Below are 7764 nucleotides of genomic sequence, written 5' to 3' on the forward strand. Positions count from 1 at the left end.
CCACCCACCCTCATTCTGAATTCAAGGGAAAGTTGAGGAGGTGTGGAGGCAGTGGAGAGAAGGCTGGGTTTAAATTGAGTGACTTCTCACAACATCTCAGATTTGGTATTTCTGTGTTGGATGGGTTATTTTTCTTCATGGGTGTGGAGAAGATGCTGGAAAGTGTGCCCACACTCTGCAATTTAGAGAAAAGAAGGGGGAAAAAAAGTCTTTTGCTTCCTGAACCACATAGATTCCCAAGTGTCTCTCCTATAAATTTTAAACTGTGGGTAGAATTTAAGGTCTTTAACTAATGGGATTCTTAGGACTTGTCCCTCAATTATTATCTCCTCAGATCACTTTCTGGAATAAGCCTCATTCGACATTCCATTCTGATATGTATATAAGCACACTCATGGCTTGTGTTCAAACCACATCCCTTTCCAGCCAGATAAACCTATTCAGAGAAACCCACAGTGTTTCCCCAGCATGCAGCCTTCATTACTGTCCCAAAGTGACGTCTTTCTTCAGGTACATTATAACAAAACTTTCTTCCAAGAAAAACAAACAAAAACCTCTCACTAGCCTCACCTGGTTCTAATTACTACAAGCAGGAATATCTTTCACATTCTTTACTCTCATATAATTTAACATCACTAAGGTGGTTCTACATATCAATTAAATGAAGTTCATCGGCAATCAGTAAATTATTAATGCTTTCATTTTTAAAAGCACATTATCAACTCAATGGTTGGCTTCTTTATTGAATGACAATTAGCAATTTTATAAAGAATTAGATAATATAAAAATGGTATTTTTTTTGTACATGAAATTTCCTTGGGGGAGGAGCTAGCATCTAACAAACATTTGCTAGGATCAGTGAAGGGACAGGCACCAATTAGTCTAGAAGCATGGAATCATAACACCTACAACTTGGGGAGAACTTAGAGATAATTCGCAGCTCTGTTCCGCCCTCCGTTCTCCCCTTTCTCATGTCACAGTTAAAGATGATAGATAATGAGACCCAAACGGTGAAATGACTTACTCAAGGTCACATGGCTAGATAAGAAACGAGCCAGGCCTGGAAGGGACCCTAGTGATATTTTGGGGTGGAGTCCCCAAAATGGATCCTCTGCATTGGCTGGGAATAGGTTTGCCTTTCTGTATACACCTTGACCCAAACTATTACCTGATTTTTCCCCATGGATCCCTTGCCTGGGATGACGACACTTAACGTGTCCTAATTAAAGAGAGAGTGGGGAAGGTAAGAACTCTCCATTGTGTTGCAGGGAACTCTGCCATCTCACTCAACATCTCGGATCTGGGGCAATACAGCCCAGAAGAGAGGATACTGAAAGAATTTGGGCAAGATTCAATGATTCCTCCATTTGGTCACTGCTTTCCAGAACACTCCTAACGATAATGATACTGTATTAATTGTTCACATTTATTAAGCACTACTTATGCCTGGCACTGTGCAAAGCCCATCATAGGTGTCCCCTAATAAACAACTTTGGGAAGAGGGGCTATTATTATCTTATAGATTGGAAGAAAGACTTAAGAAAACTAAGTCCCCGATTCAGGACTAGGCCGCTACGAAATAATTGAGCCAGGTTTACACCCAAGTTATTTGGACTTCCGAGACCCATGTTCTTAACTGCTAAGGTATCTGAAAAGATGGACTCCAGTGGAATGTGTTTCTCTCTTTTCCTAGGATGGAAAAAAAAAAAAAAGATATTATCATGGCTATTATCACGTAATCTCTATCATGATAATGGCATCTTCATGTGTTTGATTTCTGTTTGAGATTTTGCATGTTCTCCACAACAACCCAGTGACGGAGCTGGGGAGAGGTAAAATTATGCATATCTCTAACTGACAGATATCAGTCTGAACTTGAGAAACTCCAGATGCCAAGTCAATGGAAATATCTCATTTTTCTGTATGGTTAACATTCAGGGTAACCTGGGTGACCAGCTGGGTAGGTGTAAGCAGCCTGGCTACATGGGAAGCACGTTGTTGAAAGCGTGACTGGCTATGATAGGGTCCTACCTATGTCTTGTTCTTAAAGGAGGCCTAGAGACTTAGCAACCTGCCCACACAGGTACTGACCCCAAAAGATCTGTCTCCAAAGGCCCTGCTATTCCCCATTCCCTTGCTTCAGCCATTTTGCGTAATGTTTTTATTCATTTTTGAGAGAGTGAGAGTGAGAGCGAGAGGAAAAGAGAGAGAGAGGAGAGGACAGAGAGAGAGAATCCCAAGCAGGCTCCACACTGTCAGTGCAAAGCCCAACGCGGGTTCAAACCCACAAAACGTGGGATCATGACCTGAGCCGAAACTAAGAGTCAGACCCTAGGTGCCCCACTATTGTTCATGTTCTAATGACCCTAAACATGTCTCCAGCTTAGATCTCTCAAAGTCCAGATCAGTTTTCTCTCTTTTTAGAACATCTGTACATAGATGGGCCACACAAAATCAATTTAAGTTGATTTTAAAAATGTGAAATTAAAATCGAGTCCAATACTGAGCCGATTTCATTGATTCTTCACCCCATCTCATTTTTCTTTTTAAAAAAAATTTTTTTTTAATGTTTATTTATTCTTGAGACAGAGACAGAGCGTGAACAGGGGAGGGGCAGAGAGAGAGGGAGACACAGAATCTGAAACAGGCTCCAGGCTCTGACTCAGCACAGAGTCTGATGCGGGGCTCGAACCTACAAACTGTGAGATCATGACCTGAGCCGAAGTCGGATGCTTAACCGACTGAGCCACCCAGGCGTTCCCCCCCCACACTTTTTTTTTTTTTTTGTTACCTTCCTCCTTCTCTTCCAACCTTTGTGTCTTCCCATTACCTACTATGAAATCAACATCTACTAGAGGCCAACCACTGTGCTAATGGTAGGGGACACAATGAGGCACAGTAACTGACAGTGCCTCGTCTCTGGAGATGTAGGTGGGGGAGACAGACCTCAATCAGGCAAAGCGAGCTTGCACTCTAGGGGAGCTATTAACTAGGGTTTGGCTGGTTGGGGTCAAGCTTCTCTGAAGAAGTGGCACTTAGCCTGAAATCTGAAGCAAGTAGGAGAAGACAAGTGGAAAGAACAGTCTATGACGAGGAACCAGCATGTGCAAAGGTGGGCAGGTGGGGCTGTATGTAGCACTACGCTTGAGAGGGAAAATGATGGAGACCCTGGAGTTCCCGCTGCTTAAATCCTTCAATGGCTTCCAGCAGCTTTCAGAATAAAAGGAGAATTTCCAACAGGGAAGGAAGCCCTGTGTTTGTCATCATGCTGCCCCAGGGACTTTGCATACCCTATTCCCTCTTTGCACTTGGGTCTTCATTCTTTGTCCTCCCCGCCCCCCCCCCCCCCCCCCCCCCCCCCCCGCCAACTTTGGTATTCTCTAGCATTTATTAAATATATTCCGAATATTGGGCACCATGCTAAGCTCTTTTCATTTTGTCTATTTTGACTCTCGTAACAATCATATTAAATAAGGAGATCTGTTATGTCCATTTTACAGGTGAGGTCACTGCTATGGAGAAATTGAGTGGCAGGCCCCGAATCATGACTGGGATTCTGTGGGTGGTAAGGTGAGCTTTGGGACAGCGCCCGGCTCACTCCAGCCTCAATTTGCTTAACCATTATGTGCATGCTTCCCATATGCTTCCCTCTCACGCGGTCAAAGCCCACTTATTTTTCTGTCTCTGCTAAAATGCAGTTTCCTTAGGAAACTTCCCTGCCCTTCCTGATTGGATCAAATCCTACCATTGCAAGCTCTCATTACCCCCTTCCTCTCCGGCATCCCAGTTGGGATATTAAACTCAATTAGTCATAACCAGTCACCAGTAGTAGACTGTGGACCCCATGAAGGCAGAAGTTTGTCTAATTTTTAGTTCACTATTATAGTCTCTTTTACCAAAAAAGGGCTTGTCAGCTATTAAATGCTCAATAAATATTTGGCTACTAGAGGAACATACAGATCGATAAATGTTTGACGAGAATGTGATTGTACTGTAAGTTTTTTTTTAACCTAATAACTTAGTTTCTTTAGGCTGCTATAATGAAGTACCAGATACCAGGTGGCTTACAAACAACAGAAATCTATTTCTCACATTCTGGGGGCCAGAAGTCTAGGATCGGGGTGTTGGCATGATCAGCTTTTAGCAAGGGTCCTCCTCTGGGTTGCAGACAGCCAACTTTTCATGGTACCCTCACGTGGCAGAATGAGAGCTGGTTGCTTCTCTGGCCTCTTTTTATATATATGTACGTAGATGGGCCACACAAAATCAATTTCAGTTGATTTTAAAAATGTGAAATTAAAATCGAGTTTAAAATTGAGCTGATTTCATTGATTCTTCACCCCATCTCATTTTTCTCCTTTTTTAAAAAAATTATTTTTAATGTTTATTTATTCTTGAGACAGTAACAGAGCATGAACAGGGGAGGGGCAGAGAGAGAGGGAGACACAGAATCCGAAACAGGTTCCAGGATCTGACTCAGCACAGAGTCCGACGCGGGGCTCGAACCTACAAACTGTGAGATCATGACCTGAGCCGAAGTCGGACGCTTAACCGACTGAGCCACCCAGGCGCACCCCCCCACTTTTTTTTTATGCCTTCCTCCTTCTCTTCCAACCTTTCTGTCTTCCCATTACCTATTAATGGTATTAATCCCCTTCATGAGGGTTCCGCCCTTATGACGTAATCCCCTTCCAAAGGCTCCACCTCCAAAATGCCATCACATTCGGATTAGGGCTTCAACATATAAATTTGTGGGAACACAAACATTCAGTCCATAGCACCTAACAGTATCTTTTTCAAGTCACTGGTACTTTTAAGCTTCAGTATCTCCATATGCCCATCTCATTGCCCAGTGCTCTTTTCATTATCTCCTTCGATTGCACACTGGAGGAAGTGAGGGTAGGAGTGAGGTCCAAAACATTGACACAGGCCACCCAGTTGGCCAGTGGCAGAACAAAAGATGGTTCCATGTCTGCCTGCGTCTAAAGCCATTACAACACTGCCATGTGACCTCCGCTCTTGTGACCATCTTTGCGAGTAACCAGTCTACTGCAGCAGCATTACTTATGGCGCCTTTGCATTTATTGTAGGGATTTCATAATTATTTGATGGATTCATATTTCGTTTACTTTGAGGTGGGTCTGATTTTTTTAACAGCACAAAGTATGATACACATTCTTTTTTTTATTAAAAAAATTTTTTTTAATGTTTATTTTTGAGAGCGAGAGAGACTGAGCGTGAGCGGGGGAGGGGCAGAGAGCGAGGGAGACACAGAATCCGAAGCAGGCTCCGGGCTCCGAGCTGCCAGCCCAGAGCCTGACACGGGGCTTGAACTCATGAACCGTGAGATCATGATCTGAGCCGAAGTTGGACGCTCAACCACCCAGGTGCCCCTATGATACACATTTTTATGTACCTGTCTCCAAAGGTCCCGCTATTATTATTGTCTGTTACCTCAAGGTAGTTGTGTGTAAAAAATTTGGAAGTTTTTGGCTCATGGCCAAACTGACAATGGCAATATTTGAGTTTTTAGTAGTAGAGTCTCTTACCTGCTTATTTGCCAAGAGAGTATTTCTGCCATTGAACCAAAAAAGAAAAACGTGACTTAAAAGTATTCTTTGGGGGCACCTGGGTGGCTCAGTCGGTTGAGTGTCCACCTCTTGATTTTGGCTCGGGTCATAATCCCAGGGTCATGGGATCAAACCCTGTGTTGGGCTCCACACTGAGCATGGAGCCTGCTTGAGATTTGCTCGCTCTCTCTCTCTCTCTGTGCTCCTCTACCCTGCTTATGTGCAAGCTCTCTCTCTCTCTCTCTCTCAAATAAATTTAAAAAATTAAAGCATTCTTTGCATTTCGGTTAATTTTTCTTGAATTACAGATAGAAAAAGATAGAAGCCACTGCAGCCCTTTGTCTTTAGCCCTAGTCCTCAAGCCCTCTTTTGAATTTTTTTTAATGTTTATTTACTTTTGAGGGAGAGAGAGAGACAGAGAGAGAGGGAGAGCACGCTCGCGCACACAAGTTGGGGAGGGACAGAGAGAGAAGGAGACGCGGAATCCGAAGCAGGCTCCAGGCTCCGACCTGTCAGCGCAGAGCCCGCCGTGGGGGCTAGAACTCTCAGAGAGCAAGATCATGACCTGGGCCGAAGTTGGACGCTCAACCGACTGAGCCACCCAGGCGCCCCTCAAGGCCCTCCTCTGAAGTACGGAGTTCAGTATGTCCTCCAACATAAGGCAGATAAATAGAAGTGCGTGTAGCAAACGGACTGTTTATTATTTATTTGGTGTTTATATCCCGAACATATTTTAATGTTTTGCATAATCAAGTTCTTCATGCTATACTTAGCATTCGATACTCAAAACAACTTTTCCTACCAGCATCTCAACTGTGTTCTTTCATCTTTAAGATCTTTGGGAGAGGGTTGGAGAACACAAATGAACTTGATGTACCTTGCTCTGGCAAAAACTGGATGAGGTGGACAAGGAACAGAATGATGCCTTTTTGCTCCCAAAGATTTAAGAATCCACTGTGTTCTTGGATCCATCCTCTTTAAACCAGGTGGATAGTGTTAGTCTTTCCAGAATGCTTTTTTTTTTTTTTTTGGCCCTGATGAAAAGTAGCTCAAATTAACCTTTAGTTTTGCCACTAAAAACACTGTAAGTGACAACATTCTGTCCACCATGTAAGCCAAGGTTTATGTTTCTTTGGAAAAGCCAAGAGAGGGCATATTTTCTCATATGATAGGCTTTAAAACTCTGTCATCTCACCGAATTTTTAAGGCTTGCCTTGTGCCTTATAGATGTAAATACTCCTGCGAATTAGAACACTCTGCGAAAATATTTTTTTTTCCTGGAAGTGTAATACTATAAAGAAAGCCAGGCTGTTGGTTCCCTGAAGGGCTAGGAATCATCTCAGGTGCAGAAGTTCAAATGCTTGTCTGCTGGCTTGGAGCCAGTGAACACAATGGCTGGCAACAGTGGAGACTTTGAAAATGCCCCGTGGGGAGGGATGCTGTTTAGCAAGCAGCATGCCGGATTAGAGTCCTGGTGGTAGGAGTGGCCATCCTCATCAGTCCTTCCTAGGATAGGGACTAAACATCCTGGAGTACTGAAAATCAGAAGTGAGGATATACTGGTCATTCCAGAAGTAACATCTCTGTTTCCTAGAGACACTCTTAGATGAGCCACCTAATGCCTCTGGAACCTCAGTTCCTAATATATAGAAAATGGGTCTGAGGTAGGATTTTATTATTTTTTTTTTATTAAAATTTTTTTTAACATTTATTCATTTTTGAGAGACAGAGAGAGACAGAGCATGAGCAGGGAAGGGGCAGAGAGAGGGAGATACAGAATCCAAAGCAGGCTCCAGGCCCTGAGCTGTCAGCACAGAGCTGAGGTAGGTGATTTTAAAGGCACTTTCCCGGCACCTGGGTGGCTCATCGTTCCTGAGTTCAAGCCCCGCCTCAGGCTCTCTGCTGTCATCCCAGAGCCTGCTTGGATCCTCTGACCTCCTCTCTCTGCCCCTCCCCTTCTTGCCGCCAGCCACTAAACACACGCACACACACGCACACACCACACCTCTCATGAACTGTCTAAAATATATTTAATTTTATCCTGGTAAGTCAAGATGTAGAAAGGGATAATGGGAGATAGAAGAAAGAGATGCCTTTTGAGCGGCATTTGAGTTGGGGTTTTGAGATGAGTGGCATTTGAGTTGAGTTGAAGTTGTTTCTTCTCTCTTCTGATCTTCCTCTTACCTCTTTTCTA

At 43.6% G+C, this 7764-nt stretch overlaps 1 long non-coding RNA gene across 1 annotated transcript in view; it reads left to right on the plus strand.

Moving 5' to 3' along the window:
- LOC128777238 (uncharacterized) overlaps nt 1-7764 on the plus strand; it is a 157053-nt gene that overhangs the window by 146847 nt on the left and 2442 nt on the right. The window contains exon 2 of the long non-coding RNA XR_008422430.1: nt 7321-7393. This is a non-coding gene — a long non-coding RNA (uncharacterized LOC128777238). The remainder of the gene's footprint in view (nt 1-7320; nt 7394-7764) is intronic.

This window comes from Panthera pardus, unplaced genomic scaffold (assembly GCF_024362965.1).
Source record: "Panthera pardus isolate Hobbes unplaced genomic scaffold, ASM2436296v1 HiC_scaffold_16, whole genome shotgun sequence".
Lineage (NCBI taxonomy): Eukaryota > Metazoa > Chordata > Mammalia > Carnivora > Felidae > Panthera > Panthera pardus.